Genomic DNA, 20,050 nt, shown 5'->3' with positions numbered 1-20,050 from the left:
GGTATGCTGGGATTTGAACCTGCGACCTCAAAGTGAGAGTCGAGTGTTTTACGAACTGGGCTACCACGGCTCTTACGCATAGGGCGACTATATTGAGTTATTATTACTTAATTAAGATTATGCAGTCGGAAAGTCGAAATGACAGAAGATTATAGTATTCTATTCGGTCAAACAAGTATCAATTGCCAGGAATATTACTTCAATACGATCACTTACATTTAAATGCTTATTAAATGCTAAATATTCTAATGAGAAAAGGTTCCGAATAAATGTTTATGACCGTTTCAAAACCATTATGTTACTTTCAATAACACTGTTTTCAACACACTGTATATTGAATTTCAAGCTTAAAGGTGATGAATATAATAATACAATAATAATAATAAATATTGTTATTATATAATATATAATAAAACGCTGAGGCAAAAAAAAATGATTACCTGTTTCTTTGAAAAATACACAAGTATTATCTACGTATAAAAAATATTCATTCATTCCCTACGAATTACCATCTCGAGTTTCAATTACGGTAAAACTTTCAATAGGACCTCGAATCTCGAAATGTCTCGAGACAATGATTATAACGAAAAAAGTGATATAAGAGAACCCGGAAAAACTTCTCTGTGTCGCGGTTTCGCGTGAAATGTACAAATTACGACGAAATGAAAAAAAAAAGACGCTTTTATGTTCTGAGGAGAGATTAAAGAACGCTTTTGGTACGCACAGAGATTTCTAATCTCTGTCTTGCACTGGTTTGATATTTATACAGGGTGTTAGTGACATCGTAACCAAAACGTTGAAGGATGATTCAAACTATTATTTTTAGTAGTTATCAAGTGGAATTTTACGCCGCAAAGGTATGAGGTATTTTTTTTTTACATATTTCCTCACCTTATGGTTGTCTGGAAGAAATCGCTTTAAGCGATAAGGCCGCCATTTGCCATGTACTTAGTTAAGAGACTATTTGTAATTATTTCTTTTTATTTTGGTGCAATAAAGTGTATTTGTATTGTATTGTATGGGACTGAAAATAATTAAGAAAAAACACTAAAATTTTCATAAATTTTTCTACTTGATACCGACTCCTCAGTATTCGTTACGGAGTCACTAACACCCATACGTACTTGTATGGCTACCTGTATGTAAGTGACATCGTAACAAATACTGAGAGGGATGATTCAGCTGATTATTCTCAGTTAAAATCAAATGGAATTTTGCATCGCAAAAATATAGAATTGTAAATAATTTAAAAAATATAAATAAAAATCGTGAATTTTGCGACGGAAAATTCCACTTGATATTAACTCAGAATCATGGTCTGAATCATCCCCCTTAGTATTCGTTACGATGTCACTAACGCCCTGTAGATTACGAATCCCGAATGGAAGTGACCGGCCGCCACTTCTTAATGAAAAGGGCTTCGAAGTGAAAAGGTCACAGTGCAATGCCTCTGTAGTCTAGCTGTTAGATCGTATGGCGATCTAGATCCGGGTTTGATTCCCGGTGGGGACATTGTCAAAAATTCACGTTGTTACGGGGTCTCCTAATCTAACCGATTTAGGTTTCTTACCAAAGTGTATGTCCGTCTGACCTTCCAGCTTGGAAGGGAAAACCAGCCAAATATTATAGAATAACGAATAATACTACGTATAGAACGGTAACTCTCCATCCCGCACCAATTCATCGGAAGCCAACCTCACCCCCTCTGAGTTCAAACTCAAAATCAAAAATATTATTCATTATTCATTAGGTACTAATATATTTTTGTCGAACGTCTCTTCCGCTTGAAACTACTGCAGCTTCTGTAGGAAAAGTAGCTGCAAGAAAAACCTTGTCACAGGGCCCTAGTATAGACGTTACTAAAAAAAATATTGAATACCTACAATTTCAGTAATTTAGCTAATGTTGGTTCATTTGTATCTTCTAAGTAGTCATTAAATTTTTATATGGAGTTTCTAAATAGTTACAGAAAATACTAACAAAATGAAAGATAGAACGAAAAAACAGTCGAGATGGAATTTCAAAATTGTCACCTACAGCATAACACCGACCAACCGCCGCGATACAAAATAAAACGAGTCCCGCAAAAGGTGCAAAGAAGAAATTCCAAAGGAAAATCTTTTCAGAAATTTTCAATTCCGAGTAAATTGCCAACTAATTTTACCCTGAAAAAATCTGCAATGTTCCCGCTATAGTTTTTCCAGAGTTTCTTGGTAGTAAACTAAAACTTTACGATTGTTTAATTCTTTTCCACTTTCCTTATTGTTGTTTTTTTTTTAGTTGTCTTGGTGGCCTCAGATGGCATTAACTACTTGGCGAAACAAATGGGCAGCGCTGAGAATGTTGCTGATGAGGTACTGGTATTTGCAAAAGATAATCATTTTAAATTTCTTAAGGTGTAGTAATATGTGTAGTAGTGGTGGAGGTGGTAGGTGCTGGAAGGTAATGAAAAAGAGGAAGGGGAAGACCAAGAAGAGTTTACATGGAACAGATTAAAGAGAAGGTGAACGTCGTGTCTTATAAGGAAGTGAAACAATTGTCCTTTTATAGACAAGAATGAAGAATGCTACACCGACAAGAGCGTGGCTCTTAAATTAATGATGATGAAGGTATAGTACCGCCCACTTAGCCATCGATTGCGAGTTTAATTTGTAATGTCACACTAGCAGTTTTTCCGGCGATTTCTCGACGGAGCGATACAGCGTCGTGCTAGCGAAAAAATCGCTAGTGTGAAAGAAGTCTTAGTATGCGCACGTTCGCACAGAAATTCATTTACGCGCGTTCCAACAGAGATAACTACCGCGACGCGGTCGCACCAGGTAGACCCCTTACATAAGGTGACGTGTGAATCTTGGCTAAGGGTTCAGGCCTATGTGATTCTCCAAAAGCACTCTACTAGTCTCTCATAATACCATGCTGAAAGCTTGACCATACCTCAACTGAACACAATAGCCAGAGGAAAAGTCTACGGAGACTTACGTTTTAAACCCCGACTTTCCCGGACGTCTCGGTGAAAAATTCTAAAGAATTTTATTATAGCTTCTTTTTTACCTTGTTAACTTTTTTTTAATTTCAAAATAATTAGATAGTAACAATATAAAAAAAAGCTAGGCAGCCTTTCTCTCAAACAAAAAAAAAAAGAAATTACCGTCTTCATGTCAAAGGCTGTCAAATAAAAAGTAAGAAATAAATTGATAACCTACTTCTTTTTTTGGAGTCAGTTAAAAGACGCTTCACATGTTTTTTTTTACGTACTCACTTTATGCATAACATGCCCTACGAAGCACGGATCATCTTACTTTCGGACAATCGGGTGATCAACCTGCAAGATTGTTAACCACACCAGACCAAAGTGTTTTTTCTTGATATGTGCCCGCTGAGAATCGAACCTGGAACATTCGGTTCGAGAGACCAACGCTCTACTCATTATCCTACGAAAATCAAATGAACCAATAGATAGACAAACATAAAAAAGGTTATAATAATTATTGGAAACAAAATATATATTTTTTTTATTTTACTGACCATTTATTCATTGAATAAAACCATCACAAACAGAACACGAGTCATGTAATAACAAGGTCTGAAAACAAGACAGGGTACAGAAAATTAAAAAAACAAACGGAAAAGCCCGAATCAACCCAACTCATTCTGTTACTGACAGACATTATTCATTTACCTTAAGAATACAAAATATTTTATTCTTCTTACTTCAGTGGGGTATCGGGCCAATGACTGACCTTACCATCCAAGGCGTCAGAATTATTTTTATTTTTATAGCACTTACCCGAAACTCACAAAGAGAAAATTAAATCGAAAAAATCTGACTCGGACATCGGTCTCGAACCTTGAGTTCTTGTCAAGTCGGGTCGAGCGCGTTAACCATTACACCACCGGGTCCTCCTCCTGTCCATACCATCCATGACTTCAAGTCCCGTCTGAATTAAATTTTATTGCGATTTAGTTTTCTCTTTGTCAGGATTATTACGTAGCCGTTGAAGGCCCTTGACATGACTTATGTAACGGCTACATACCTACTTACTTCTGTAAACATAATTGTATGTCGTGACCTTAAAAATGAAACCTCACTTCCATTCTTTCTTATTTTCTTTCTTCTTCCTTTATTTTATTCTTTCTAGGATTCCGTAGCCAAAAGATCAAAACAAGACCCTATTACAAAGACTTCGCTGTCTGTCTGTTCGTCTGTGTGTCACTGGGCCATATCTTATGAACCACGATAGCTAGACAGCTGAAATTTTCACAAATTATGTATTTCTGGTGCTGATTTAACAACAAATACTAAAGACCCATACAACTAACGTGATACGTTTTTTCTCGATATCAATAATGGCAACAGAAAGGCAATATTAAATTTGAGGACCTACTGTTATTTACCTAGTCAATGGTGAAAATGGTGGTGGTGGAGATGTCCTTAGAAAAGGTTTAATACGATCTACTCTGAACCGGCGTGCGTGTATTAAACGATTGATGAATGTAGAGGAAGCAAGAGAAGTGTGTCAGAATCGAAGCAAATGGAATTCTATAGTCTCTGCTTACCCCGGTGGGAAAAAGGCGTGAGTTTATGTATGTGTATGTATGTCAATGGTAGGGACCCTTCGTGAGCATATCCGACGCACACTTGGCCGATTTTTTTTCTTTCTTCTAGTTTTTTTAAGTTATTGGTTGTTTTTTTTTTATTAAGTTGTGAGTTATTGCTATTGTGTGTAGCTATCTTAAAAAAAAATATTTTTTTTTCTATTTCATAAAAATCTATCGCATACACATGACAAAACCTACCCAGTTCATCTTAAGAACCAGATTGCTAATTACTCCAGACCAATTCCAGACCTACGTCTAGATTCTATCCCTCTATTTGCATGGGGAAGTAATTAAGTTCTAAGATTTATCCCAAAGAGTTTTCAGCTCCCGCAAGTCATGCAATTCCATTAAAGGATGCCAATATATTCATTTTTTTTTTTATTTTGTCTTGCAATCAGTCCAAAGACCATAAGCAGGTCTGTTCCCTCATTTCATCAGTCGGATAAGGAGCATATGGATTCATCAATCTCATCACTCCTTACATAAATAGCCTATATATTGCCACTGCTGGGCACAGGCCTCCCCTTCAATCAACCGGAGGGGGTATGAAGCATACTCCACCACGCTGCTCCAGTGCGGGTTGGTGAAGGTATTTTTGCCGGGACCCACGGCTTAACGTGCCCTCCGAAGCACGGAATCAACTTATTTTTTCAGACAATCAGATGATTCAAGCCTGTGAAGTCCTTACCAAACAAAGGACAGTCTCACAAAGTGATTTCGACAATGTCCCCATCGGGAATCCTTGCCGCGTAAGTGCGACCTTGCTCCTTCACCCATTGCGGGTTGAGGTAAATCTAGCTCGGCACCCGATAAGACTTTAAGGGCGGCGTGTCAGTTCTGTACGTATAATTCTTTACTCTATGTCCAGTCTGATAAATGAGACTTTTAAGTCTGTAACTTATTCCGTTTACGAGCTAAAACCCGTGACATACGAACGAGTAACGGAGCGAGAGTTAGTAGAGCAATGACGCCCCCTGGGGCTTAGCCCTAAACCGGGGCATTAAATGTAAAAGAATGGAGGGACAAACAAGTTAAGCAAATGAATGTAATGCCTACTGCCAAAGATATATTTATCTGGGAGCAAAGAAAGTAGTAAAAGTAGTCTTCTTCTATCGTGTGGGTTGTGAGGTTGATTACCAACCTCATCAACCCTGGTCAGGGTTACCATTGAGCCGCCAAAGGCCCCGAACGACTACGTACCTACAGCAGTAAGTAGTAACTGGGACTAACGGTTTAACATGCCTTCCGAAGCATTTTCGGACAATCAGGTGATCAGCTTGTAATGTCCTAAGCAAACTAGGGATGTTTTGTGACAAAGTGATTTTTGTGATATGTCCCCACCGGGATTCGAACCTCCGGATCGTGAGCCCAACGCTCAACCACTGGACCCCGTTGGCTGGAAGCCGTTGAAAATGTAGAGCTCTTTATAGCATTTTTTAGTCAAGTTGTGTCTACTGCTGAGGACCTGTAATTGGCTGTTTGTTTTTTATTATTAACTATTATTTTGTATCGTTCACAGTTAGTCTTCCAATAAAATTAAACAAATAAATAATCACTTAGATATTTCAGCGTCGTGTCAAGCCTGGAACGATATTGTGCTCTGTGGATTCTGAATTATAAATAAAGTATACCCCAATAGTCACGCCAGTATTTGTTGTTTTACTTAGTTTAGACTTTGTATAGTCATGAGCAATATAATGTGCCCACTTTAGGACTCTGTCGCACTAACATATTTGACATTTAGTGAGACTTACAGTGCAATTTAACAAAAAAGTTAATGTGACATGGTACCAAAGTGTATACATATTAATGCTCGTGACCGTACTACAACTACACCAAGAACCTACTTCATGAGTTTGAATTTATGTTTGCAACACAAATAATTCATATCACGTGGTTTCCAGGATTTGTGCCCTGTTAATGGCATTATGCTCGCCCCTTATTACATGGGACTTAAATATAGCTGATGAAGAGGGGATGTGTATATTCTACACTTCTACTTACCCCTTCTGGGGTATAGGCGTAATGCTATTTAATGTTACGTTATGTCACACCAAGTTTGACGGTTGTAAGTACTACCGTGGGCACTTATTAACTGCCTCTGTGGTCCAGATCGGTACGGCAATGCAGGACGGAAGGGGCAAGTCACAGGGACTGTAACCTGGAACCTGACAGAGGACAGCAGTAACTGTCAGAACTATTCAGAGGCGGAGGACAGGAGTAGTAGTATGGCTTTGTAATAGACTACTCTGGGCGCCATCCCACTTGCGTCAGACAGAGTACTGCAGGGCGGAAGGCAAGAGGGAAACCACTGCCCTATTTTTCCCTAAAAAAAGTAGCAATTATGCTACACCGACAAGAGCGTGGCTCTTAAATTAGTAATGTGTGATGTGGTCCAGTGATTGAGCGTTGGACTCACGATCCGGGGGCCGCGGGTTCGAATCCCGGTGGGGACATATCAAAAAAATCACTTTGTGATCCCTAGTTTGGTTAGGACATTACAGGCTGATCACCTGATTATCCGAAAGTAAGATGATCCGTGTTTCGGAAGGCACGTTAAGCCGTTGGTCCCGGTTACTATTTACTTACTGATGTAAGTGAGTAATCGTTACACGAGCCATGTCAGGGGACTTTGGCGGCTCAATCATAACCCTGACACCAGGGTTGATGACGCTTGTATTCCACCTCACAACCCACTCAATAAGAAGAAGAAGAAGGCACTTATTAGATACTTAATATTTGTGCTAGAAAATTCACCAGAATAAAACATGTTCTGTGAAAATTTTCAACGGCTAAATAGGCGTAAGTATTAGATTATTACTGTTTCAATACAGCCTTTTAAAAGTCAAACAGACTGCGTAGATTAAGCGGTTTGAAGACCTGTGGAATTAACCAATCACAGCGTGCGAACAAGCGAGAGGGAAGACGCGATTTCTTTACATATCTGCTCATCTCCACTCCGTTCCGCTTCCGTGATAGGAACCCGTTTCGGTACAAACTCTAAAAATATGTTGAATAATAAATTTGATTATATATTTTAGTTTCAGAGAATTCTCCTATTTAACTCATCATCATCAATTTAAGAGCCACGCTCTTGTCGGTGCAGCGTTTTCCACGCTACTTTTTTGGGGGAAAAATAGGGCAGTGGTTTCCCTCTTGCCTTCCGCCCCGCAGTACTCTGTCTGACGAAATTCCTACTTAACCACGTAACCCTAAAAACACGACTTTTGACTTATCAACCGAAACAAAATGTTGACAGCGAGCTGTATCGCTCGTACAATAAAAAAATCCCCTCGAAAAACTCTCATCCTCACGTTCAGTTTTTTGTGAAATTCCGCATGCCGTATTCTCTGTGAAAACTGGATGTTTCCGGAAAATGGAAATTCCCATAGGAACTTCATAAAATACGTCCGAGATACAATGCAGAATGAAGGGAGAAAGAAAGAAATTCGGAATGTGAAAGCTAGGAATTCATTCAGAGTTTTTGAAAACATGATTTTTGCTGTGTTTCTGAAGTATATCGGAATCGAAGCTAGTGAGATTCAATGATCTCTGCTTATCATGGTTTGAAACAGGCGTGGTTATATACAGGGTTTAGTGACATCGTAACGAAAACTTTGAGGGATGATTCAGGTCATAATTCTGACTTGAAATTAAGTGGAGTTTTCCGTCGCAAAATTATCGAACGGAAAATATCTATAAAAACACATTAAATTTTCATGAATTTTCCGACAGAAAATTCCACTTATATCGACTAAAAATCATGGTCTGAATCATCCCCCTCAGTATTCGTTACGATGTCACTAACACTCTGTATGTATATATGAGTTTTGCTATGGTACTCTCTATTGTGTTGTGTTTGTTGTGTTGGGCAGCAGTAACTGTCAGTACTATTCGGAGGCGGAGGACAGGAGTCCTAGTACGAGTTTGAAATAGACTACTCTGGGCGGCATCCCACTCGCGGCAGACAGAGTACTGCGAGGCGGAAGGTAAGAGGGATGAGACGTTTCGGTTGGGTTTGGTTAGTACTAACTCATTAACCAGACGTTTAAGGGCTGTACTCTAGCACAACATCAAAAGTGGCTGCAAGTTCTCTTCTGATTGATTACGGTTCTGCCCACCCTACTAGGGACCATTAGAGTGAGTTTATGTATGTGTGTGTACAACATTTTGAATACTGCTCCTATTCATCAGTGATACGAAGTCTGTAATCCATTTTAATAAAGCCTTTTTTCGCTTTTTTGTTTGCAAATACGCCATTGAACATCTGACAAAAACAGAATTAAAAATATTGCGGCCAAAAAAATGATTCAGTCCTACACCTTTAATCCTGGTTTTGCCATTGTGTCAACTTCCGCTAGAATTCCGATCAAAACTTTTAATACCTTTCTAGTTTGGTAACCCAGTTGGAGAACGCTTGACTCTCATTGTGAGGTCGCCGGTTTGAATCCCAACACGGGCCTTTTTTTTTGACGTGACTTATTGTAGATTTGCCGCAGATGGCATTAACTACTTGGCCGGACAAATGGGGAGCGCTGAAGGCTCTCACCCGGGACGTTTAAGACAACAGGCCTAAGGGCCTGAGTTGGGCGCGAACCTCGGGTCAGGGCATCGTCTGAGAGGAAAAATATATGAAAGAATTCGAAGATCGCCATTCCTCCCTTCTTCCCGCCAAAACCTTCACCTCCCGATACGACACGACTTGCACCTCCACCGACTACTCCACCGACAAGAGCGCAGCTCTTAAATAGAGAGAGAGAGAGTTGGTCGATAGCGATAAGCGCTGATTGAGGGAAATCGTCGACCATGCCGGCGGGGTCGGTATCGGGGTCCACCACGGGCCTAAACAAATAATGTGTATATACATGGTGCGCTCTGTTGGCCCTTCCAACCTCTTTCCTGTATTCTGTGGTTAGCCCAACGTGATAGGTGATAAGTGGCTGCATTAGCAGTCGTTAATAACCACCAATCCGCACTGGGCCCGCGTGGTGGTTTAAGGCCCGATCTCCCTATCCATCCATAGGGAAGGCCCGTGCCCCAGCAGTGGGGATGTTAATGGGCTGGTGATGATGATGATGATAGGTGGTAAGCCGTTTCGCCGTCTACAACGATCGAGCTTACTGCACTATTATCATTACCTTCTTCTTCTATCGTGTGAGTTGTGAGGTGGATTACCAATGTCATCAACCCTGGTGTCAGGTTTATTAAGCCGCCAAAGGCCTCTGAAATGGTTAATGGAACGAATACGTACTTACATCAGTAACTAGTAACATCTTACTTTTTGACTATCAATGTAATGTCCTAACCAAACTAGGGATCATAGAGTTAATTGTCCCCACCAGGATTCGAATCCGGTACCTCCGGATCGTGAGCACAAAGCTCAACCACTGGACAACGAAGGCCGTTAATTATCATTATTATTAGCCATTATAATTGTACTAATTTATGTTTAACAAATGCGCAAGAACACACAAACAATTTACCTTGGTATTTCCACAATATTTGAGGTCACTTCCAAGCACGTGGATAAAACATATATCATCACACCGGCATTCCCGACTTACTGCCGGTAGATTAAAGTCATAACGTAAAAAGATTCCTTAGAAAATAAACCAAATGTGTTTCATGTTCTTAACATTATCCCGTTTTTCACAGGTTCGGCTTACCTAACCTCAAGATTTGACAGGTCCGGTTTTTTACAGAAGCGACTGCCTGATCTTCCATATTAGGTTACATATCTCCGAAAATTCATTTCTCGGGATTATAAGTTTCCTCACGAGGATTTTCATTTGACATTTGATTTGGAACAAAGACACGTGAGATTTCTGAGACATGAACAAAGCTAATTGTGAAGATATTATTATTATAATAATAGATATAACATCACATAACATAATATAAGCTCACGACTATATCCCTAGAGGGTAATCAATGATACATCTCATCTACAAAATAGACTAAGTACGCCTCATCGAGCTTTCTGTTAGACCAACGTGATAGGTGAGCCGTATCGCCGTCTATAATGGTCGAGCCAACTATATTAGTGAAAACTGCATTAAAAATTCAATATGTAATCTTCTATCGTATGGGTTGTGAGGTGGATTACCAACCAATATGTAATCTTCTTCTCATCGTGTCGATGGCAAACTAAATAGTATCGGCCCAAAACTTGGCAACAAGTACGGCGCTATCTGCAGCGCTAGTCAGATCCTCCTGCAGGTGTTCGGGCACGCAGGATACGATGTAAAATGTTCCAACGTTTGGGGAACAGTGCCGCACTTGCACTTTAAGTCCGAGCCATCCAAGAAACCCCACCAAAACCAATTGTCCTTACTTCGGCCCACCTGACTCCGAAGTCTATTTAGAGACTTCCAGGTAAACCAGAGCAAATCAAGACTAGAATATGTAATATCATACTAAAAGCTTACAGACAGTAACAAAATCGGTTTACGAAACAAATCTTCAGTCGCTAATGAAAATAAAACATCAAAGAAAACAAATGTAATATGTCCAATACAAAATCGTAACACGGACGAGAAAGTTTCATATTGTGAAGAAAAAAGTTATGGTGAATTACCAGAAGTTCGAACATACGGAACATTAGAACAGCGAACATTGTATCAATCTATAATAACACCTATAATTCAGGCACCATCATTGAATTCAACTTTCAACGTAAGTATATAATTATTCAAAAATATAATGTAATGGCAGAATCATATATAAAAAATATTGTTCCTTGATTTGTAAATCAGATTATGTATAGAATTATGTTGGTACCTATATTGCTTCTCTTTATTCTGATCAGAACAATAAGGGGTGTGGACATATATTGTGCCTAGGTGTAATAAAAGGGTCATCGTTTATACCGAAAAACAAAGAAGAACGATGTAGAAGTATTGTCTGTTATCCATTAAATTAGACGGTTAAACGAAGACAACTATTTACAGCGCTATCTATATATTTTTTGGTAAACTAAGCTTGGAAAGTCCCTCTTTATGTGGCATTAGCAAGAGGGCACTAGTGTGTATATTTCCAAACATTATCTTTTTATGAGAACTGTCATAAATCTAGAATAATACACTAACCACCGGTCACCAAACGTTTCATCTTCTGTATCTTTGGACTCCGTGTCAAAAGTGCCCAAAGGTTTTCTGATAACTCGCTCTGTCCAACCCTTTAGTGATAACTTTTTGACGTGTATGAATATGTCTGTTAGCACTAGTATTTTTTTGGATTGATGAAACTTTAAAAAACATTCTTTCTTATCTCTACGTATCCTTAAATAATTATTCAAATTTAGAATAGTTTAGAATTTCATTTGAAATCGTTTTTTATTAAATTACTTATTTTGCTCTCAGTTTTCGTCGACTGTGTGTCTCAAAGGGCCCTTCTTTACGAGAATAAGTTTTGTTCTAAGGAAAACCTTTTTATATAAGCATCATTTGTTTTCCTTTACCGACTCCATCATATTGAACAAGTGAGGTGCGGGCGCGTGGGTACGGTTCATAATATGTGGTTCATAAAACTAATATAGTTACAATGATTGCTTGGTTTACTTTATTATTAAGTAAGTACTTCTACTGCTGGTATCAGTCCGGACTTGCAACAAGTTATTAATTCATCTTACGGCCTCCGGGGTCCAGTGGTTGAACGTTGGGCTCACGGTCCGGAGAGGTCCCGGGTTCGAATAAGGCACGTTAAGCCGTTGGTCCCGGTTACTACTTACTGATGTAAGTAAGTAGTCGTTACATGAGCCATGTCAGGGGTCTTTGGCGGCTCAGTAGTAACCCTGACACCAGAGTTGATGAGGTTGGTACTCCACCTCACAACCCACACGATAGAAGGAGAATTCATCTTAAGTGCAGTTTTCACTAACACAGTTGGCTCGACCATTATAGACGGCGATACGGCTCACCACCTATAACGTTGGTCTAACAGAAAGCTCGGTGAGGAGTAGCTATTTAGTTCATCTTGCGATGGATGTAACCCTGACCAACGATTAAAACCCTGGCTTGGTCAGGATATAGCAGGCTGAAATCACCTGATTATCCGATTAATAAGATGATTCCGTGCTTAGGAGGGGCGTTAGTAGTCGACCCCGAGTATGTTCGTTACATGAGCCATGTCAGGTGCCTTTGCCGGCTCAATAATAACTCTGACACCAGGGTTGATGAGGTTGGCCATTGACTTTACAACCACTGATGTGCCGTCTCCGGAAATGTTCCTACTTTGGGAGCGTTATCGGCAGTAAAAAAGTGCAAAACTTATGTAAAAAGAACTTTATTTCCAAACCTTAGGCAGATAAGACCGAAGTACAAGAAAGAACAATTTGAAAAAGAAAAGTAGCCAGTGGCCTTACTAGAAAATAATTTTTACAACGGGAATATTCCCATTTTGGGAACATTCCCGGGAACCCAAACGAGATATGAACTTACCTACCACAATTAACAAGAGCATGCGCGAATGATGACTGCACTGTACCTGAAATAATAAATTAATATTAGTTACAGAACACATCAGAATAAAGGATGCACAGGTAGCGGCCTTATTGGTGAATAGTAATTTATTCCAGGGAAAGTAGAGAAAGAACAATTTAAAAATAAAAAACTGGCCAATGTTCATACATAAACTCACGCCTATTCCCCACCGGGGTAAGCAGAGACTATAGAATTCCATTTGCTTCGATCCTGACACACTTCTCTTGCTTCCTCCACATTCATTAATCGCTTCATACACGCACGCCGGTTCAGAGTAGATCGTATTAAACCTTACAACCAGCCACCTTACTATTAAAGAGTTTTTCCAACAGGAAAATTCCCACTTTGGGAACATTCCAGAGAACGGCACACCATTGGTCAAAACGTACAAAATCATTATGCGTCGATGCAACGGACTAGTGAAGCCCGTGTGGCCTCTTACTAGCAAGAAATAGAGGTGTCACCCATTGCGTGACAAACTCACTACATTCTTAAGTAGCAGCTTGATTTATGGGGCACTACCCTAACATTTAGTTTTACACTACACTAAGTGGTTAGTATGGCCTTTATAATTCGGCCGTTCTTTAATATTACACAGTATGGCACAGTAAATTCATCAGCACCATCATCAGCCCATTAACGTCCCCACTGCTGGGGCAACGGCCTTCCCTATGGATGGATAGGGAGATCGGGCCTTAAACCATCACGCGGGCCCAGTGCGGATTGATGGTTATTGACTGTTACGTGCCTTCCGAAGCACGGAGGAGCTCGAGATGAAAACTTTTTTTGTGGTTACCCATCCTATGGCCGGCCTTTGCGAAAGTTGCTTAAAACAATTTTAATTATAAATAATAATAATTATAATGGGAAAAAAAAATGAAAATATAAAATCTGATTTAATCGAATTTAAAACCTTTCCGTTAAGACACACCCCGGACACTTTATACAAAACACCTCGTTTTACACATACACTACACATTGACGTTATAGTACACGAGCATCTGTGTATGTGACATCTGACGTCATACGATTGAAGGCTTAACTATGTCCAAGAGGGGGTGAGTTAAAACTTCCTCAGTCACTGGTCGGTAGCATTATGTAGTATTATTCTTCTTCTTCTTCTAACGTGTAGGTTGTGAGGTGGAGTACCAACCTCATCAACCTATAACCTATATTATTCCTTATTCTATGGTTAATAAAATAAAATATGACTTATTTCAGACAACAAAGAATCCATAGCGATACCTATATCTATTCCCAAACATGCTTCCCGTAAAACAGAACACAGTCGTCAAAACACTGGAATTTCCGAACTAAAATCCGGGAATACCGTTTGGCCAGGGATGTACGCTAAAAGCTGGGAAGCCGGCTTCCGAACTGACAGTCCATTTAGTTTTTATCTTAAAAAAAACCCAGACGGTTAGCCGACATGGCAGGACTTAAGGGGCTGTGCACACTTAGACACATTTTTGTATATTGTGACGGATACAAGCGTGGGCTAAGAATTATAGAGATATGATACATAAGCTCATGGCTCCATCCAAAGTGGGGTAGTCAGAGATACATCCATCGCAAGTTGAACGAAGTACCCTCAAATTACAGAGCCATGTGTGTGTTATTCTTATCACTCAGCAGACACCCAACCCACAGTACTCTGAAGTATCTATGTTCTAATATATAACGCCATTAAACCACAGATAAAAATATTAGAGAGTAACAGCTAAACATTGGTGCTAATTCCTTTAAACATCATCTAATTTTATTTTAAGTTATATCTGTCATTTTCTTATCCGCCGAAAAGGAAAGGGACGGGTAATCGACAAGCATAAAATTTATGGAACACGCGTCAATTTTAAGCACAAATCTAAAACAACCGTCTAAAAATTTTACATTGGCCAATAACCCGACAGAATTACGTTGACAGCACACGTCAAATCGTTTGCATACCAGCGAGATACCTTTTTGATTCGCCCGGGTTATTTATTCATTTACTCATTCTTCCTAAAATTAAGAGCTGTGAATCATCCGTACCTTTTCTTTTCGGCGGATAAGAAAATGACATAAGAATATAACATAAAGTAAAATTAGGAGGTGTCTGCAGGAATCGGGGCCATTGTCTAATATTGTCTATGTTATTACATTGTTTATCAACAACAGATTAGGTATAACTGTAACTGGGATATAGCTGAGCTTTTAATATTGTTATGTGAATAAATAAATAAAAAAAATGTTCGGTATATGCAACAAGAAAGTAAATATTGTCAGTTGAAGACACAAGTAACACAAATTTTCAATACATTTCTTTATGACCATAATCTCACCTGATGGTAAGTGAATTGGTCTAAGAAGGTTTACTAGCTTATCCTGTAATAGGCTTATTTCCAACTAGTCTAATCAGTTACTTTTTTCTAAACGTCAAAACACGGAATTACTATGGAATTTGTATGAAAAAGCACGCTATGACGGCATAGAAAAACGTGACAAAATGTCGCACTTATTATTACATTTTTCTTGATTAAAATTCATAAATAAGTTAAATAGAAAAAAAAAGTTTTTTGTCACCTTTAGCTCTGTTTTTATTTAGTCATTAGAATTTCATAATTTATCTTTGACCTAGGAAACTACCCAATTGTAGACAAGTAATTTCGTACGTAAACAACATGTGCGACCGGCTAAGAGACCTCTTTTGTCTATTTATAAAAAATACGTTTTTCTTTATTAAAATTCGTAAAAAAAGTAAAATAGAAAAAAGAAAGCGTTTTTCGTTAGTTTAAGATCAGTCTTTATTTAGTAAGCAGATTTTCATAAATGATCTTACACCTAGTACACGACCCAATTGCATACACTAGTTTTGATGGTCCCATGATGATACAATTGTCAGACGCGTCAAAGGTTAACTGGTGATGGTGTGTCGAGTCGCTAACAAAGTTTCTATGTTTGCGCAGAGCCTAAAGAACCAAAATCTTTATTTGAGCAGACTTTTCAAATAATCCTATTTATAGTAAAAAGATCTTATTTATATTTATATTCAAAGATTAAGTAGTGCACAAAAATAACGTGGGATGCTAGCCGTTCTATTTTCTGTCTATTCGTGGTTTCACCGCAATCTCTGATGCAAAGCTTGGTGAATTAGTAAGTGATGACTATGGCCATTTTTGTACGGAGTGTCCTAGCTGTGTTTGTATTCTGGTGACAGCGGTATGTATTCGTAAGCCGCAACAAAGGGTTAACGTGAGTCGTGTCGGTTCTTTAAATTGGCTGCTGTGCTATTAATTGCAGATTAATGAGTCTACTTGTGTGAGGTTACATGACTACTGCGCACTTGTCAGTTACATAAGAATTATTATGACACACTGAACAATTCTACATATAAGTCACGCCGACATGTCACACGAATACACGGCGTTGCGAAATCGTGTCGCTAACTACGTTAAAATCACAGCATTGCGACGATGCAACACACTAGCAACTAGAGTTGCTAGCCTAAATAACCTCCCCTGAAGATAGAGTAGGTAATACATAACAAGTTTCTAGCAAATCACAATATGAGATGAATTCCTCGCCAAATTCATTGCGAACGAGAAAAATCTGCGTCCTTTATTCAAATATCATCTTTATCATTTGTCTTTATCCTTTTCTGTGTAAATAAAAAGACAGGGGCGTATACCGAAGCCTTCGTATAATAAAGATCTTCGCATAATGTGTAGAAAGTTACTTCGGTATCGCTACCTTTTATTTATAGAAGGTATAGTTCGGTACAGCAATGCAGGACGGAAGGGACAAGTCACAGTGACTGTAACCTAGAACCTAACAGAGGGTAGGAGTAACTGCCTGTATTATTCAGCGGCGGAGGACAGGAGTCCTAGTACGGCTTTGAAATAGACTACTCTGGACGCCATCCCACTCGCGTCAGAGTACTGCGGGGCGGAAGGCAAGAGGGAAACCCCTACCCTATTTTTCCCTAAAAAAGTAGCATGGGGAATGCTACACCGACGAGAGCATGGCTCGTAAATTAAAGATAGTTCAACTGTAAACTGTTCCTCAATCAGCGCTTATCGCTTCGCACACTAGGGTCGATTAATTCTGTCAAATATAATCCTTGCAGACGACGCCCTGAGCCGAGGTTCGCACCCAACTGCGCACTTTCAGGCCTGTTAACTTAAAATTTGTACCGGAGCGTTCAGCGCATGCCGTTTGTCCGGCCAAGTAGTTTATGCCATTTGCAGCAAATCTAAAATAAGTCACATCAAAAAAACTGTAACATGAATTGGGTTAGTTTGGTTAAATAAATAGTTTATCTGTTAAATATCTAAATGTCAATTTACACTCCCGTGTCTTAGAAAATCTCACCTCATTTTTAGTCGAAGACCTTACGTTAGTGGGATACTATTTTGAATAAAAAAAATAAACAAGCAAACTGAAGCCATGATCATATACCGCTATAAGACGTAGGTTGCTAAGAAAAAAAATATTTCGAAATTATTCGGCGCGAAATGTACGAGAGGCGGCGCGATTAAGAAAATTGTTGCCGCGTTGTCGTGTTGTCATGCTTTTATTGACTTTATGTTCTTATTACATGGTCGAAATTAAATTTTAAGGATACACGAGTGTCGAGTATTTCTTACCAAATGCCCAAAAATGGCGGCATATGCTGGGAAGCAGGAGATTGTATGTGGACGCGTGAATACTTAGGTATAATTCCGGGTTAAAATCTATTCTTGCTCGAATCTTACAAAACTATCTCCATACAAAAAAAAATCTAGTTAGTAAGTAAAATCTTTATTTCCTCTACAAAAACACATAGATACATAAATATATACAAAAATACAATATTTGTAGAGGATGGAGCCTAAACTAGGATACCCTGTGTTTTAGGACTCCAGGCCTCCACCTCCAGAAAGTCATGGTCAAGGGAAAATAACAAAATAGAAAAAGAAAAATTTAAAATAGTTAACTTGAATTAAACATAGACTAAATCACAAAACTAATGATCTACTTAAATCTATTCAGCGGTTTAGACGTATAGGTAATAGACACGTTCATTTTTTTTAATAGGTAGTTACTATGTGGATATTAGATCCGACTCTACAAGTTAACGAAACGCTTCATAACAATAACCTTCTTTCGCACGTTAGTAATCGAATAATCTTCTATAGAAAGCCACTTTTAGAACGACAAAAGGTATCTGAAATCAGAAATCACAAAAGGCTTTTATGAAGAAATAGCGCTTCAAAGGAAAATATCGTGCGGGTTTAAACCACTTGAAATAGACAAATCAAGATCAAAGGGGAAGCTTGCTATAGATCATGATTTAACTTCCGTACAGACTCGTTCTTTGTAGACTTAACGTAAACAGGTATTTTATTTTTTGTTGTGTATATCGGCGCGCAGACGAGCTACTTCCACTGTGGTCCCTAGTTTGCTTAGGACATTACTGGCTGATCACCAGATTGTCCGAAAGTAAGATGATACGTGCTTCGGAAGGCACGTTAAGCCGTTGGTACCGGTTACTACTTACTGATGTAAGTAAGTAGTCGTTACATGAGCCATGTCAGGGACCTTTGGTGGCTTAATAGTTACCCTGGTGGGTTGATGGGGTTGGTAATCCACCTCACAACCCACACGATAGAAGAAGAAGAAGCAGACTTACCAACTACCTTCACAATCTACACGATAGAAGAAGAAGCAGACATACATTACTTTCGCACGTATATTTAGCATTACGGATGAAGTATTGAACTCGGAATACTAAAGCAGAACTAGCGTAGGTACTTCCAGTACTGCGCAACCACAGCCTCGTTTTCAAACTTACTCAACAATACAAACTTTTACAACTACTAGAAATGTTCCGCGCAGACACTTAACATTAACGACTTGAATGCAAACGAGACACGAGTGACCTCGCAATGAAAACAATAGTTTCTATGTTTATTGTGAGGAAATCCTGGCCAAAGCTACCGAGAACATAATTCACTTAACCTTACTCTGCGTAAAGCTTGTGAATACGGTTTTAGTTCTTTGACCGTGTGTCTCCCGTGGGCGGTCCGTTGTGTCATCACGTCGGACTAGGAAAACATTTATGAACCAAATAAAAGAGAAGAGAACAAATAAAAGAGAAGAGAACAAATAAAAGAGAAGAAGAAAAGAGAAATGCAGGTCATGTTGTATCTGGAGGTCAAGGATTTGGAGGGGAGAAGAGAGGAATTTCGATTACTCCACCGACAAGACCGCAGCTCTTAAATAATGAGAGAGATATTAGTTATAAACTACACCTGACGTGACACTCCCACGTCACGTGATGCTTCACGTAATGGGTCTACGCACATTTATCCTATGTTTCGTCCCTGAACTTCGTTCTGTCTTTCTTGACAATTTTCACCCAAATCGGTGCAACGCTTTAGGCGTGAAGCGATTTCCAATTTTACGAAGCAAACGTTTGGAATTACGGTACGCTTAGTTCACTCGTAAATGCTAGTACTCGTAACCACCGCTACTATTTAACATTCCAAGAGGTATTCTAATTACCGTCAGTCGTGATTGCAACTAGTAACGCAAACAGCATTACTATTGACGTGACCTGAATTAGACCCAGTTTGAGAAACTAGAATTATTTACTCGAACACTAGTTAAACTCAGCTTATCCTGATCATTATTGTTGCTGATTCCAGTAAACACCGTCTAATTTTATTTTAAGTAAGCAGAGACTATAGAATAAAAATAAAAAATGGTGGATAAGAAAATGACAGGTATAACTTGTACTAAAATTAGGAGGTGTCTACAGGAATCGGGGCCAAATAGTACTAATAAGCTACCCTGAATCATTAATGAGAGTCTCTTAAAACTATTTATTACTATTACATACATCATCATCTCCATAGCGTTATCTCTTTTCCGCATACCTAACCTGAAGGTTGGACAGGTCCGGTTTTTTACCAAAGCGACTGCCTGTCTAGGCTTCCAATCCAAAGGAA

General features: G+C 39.0%; 1 protein-coding gene across 7 annotated transcripts in view; it reads right to left on the bottom strand.

Moving 5' to 3' along the window:
- The window catches only part of LOC126375467 (uncharacterized), a 442,481-nt gene that overhangs the window by 320,086 nt on the left and 102,345 nt on the right, over window positions 1–20,050 (bottom strand). For 3 of the 7 annotated variants that reach the window (XM_050022403.1, XM_050022405.1, XM_050022401.1), the window contains one exon: window positions 13,038–13,083. The exons of 2 other annotated variants lie outside the window; for them this stretch is intronic. The gene's annotated coding sequence lies outside the window, so the exon portion shown is untranslated. The remainder of the gene's footprint in view (window positions 1–13,037; window positions 13,084–20,050) is intronic. 2 more of the 7 variants (XM_050022406.1, XM_050022402.1) reach the window with 1 other exon arrangement.

This window comes from Pectinophora gossypiella, chromosome 19 (assembly GCF_024362695.1).
Source record: "Pectinophora gossypiella chromosome 19, ilPecGoss1.1, whole genome shotgun sequence".
In the NCBI taxonomy this organism is placed as follows: domain Eukaryota; kingdom Metazoa; phylum Arthropoda; class Insecta; order Lepidoptera; family Gelechiidae; genus Pectinophora; species Pectinophora gossypiella.
This window is presented reverse-complemented; position numbering and strand designations above follow the sequence as displayed.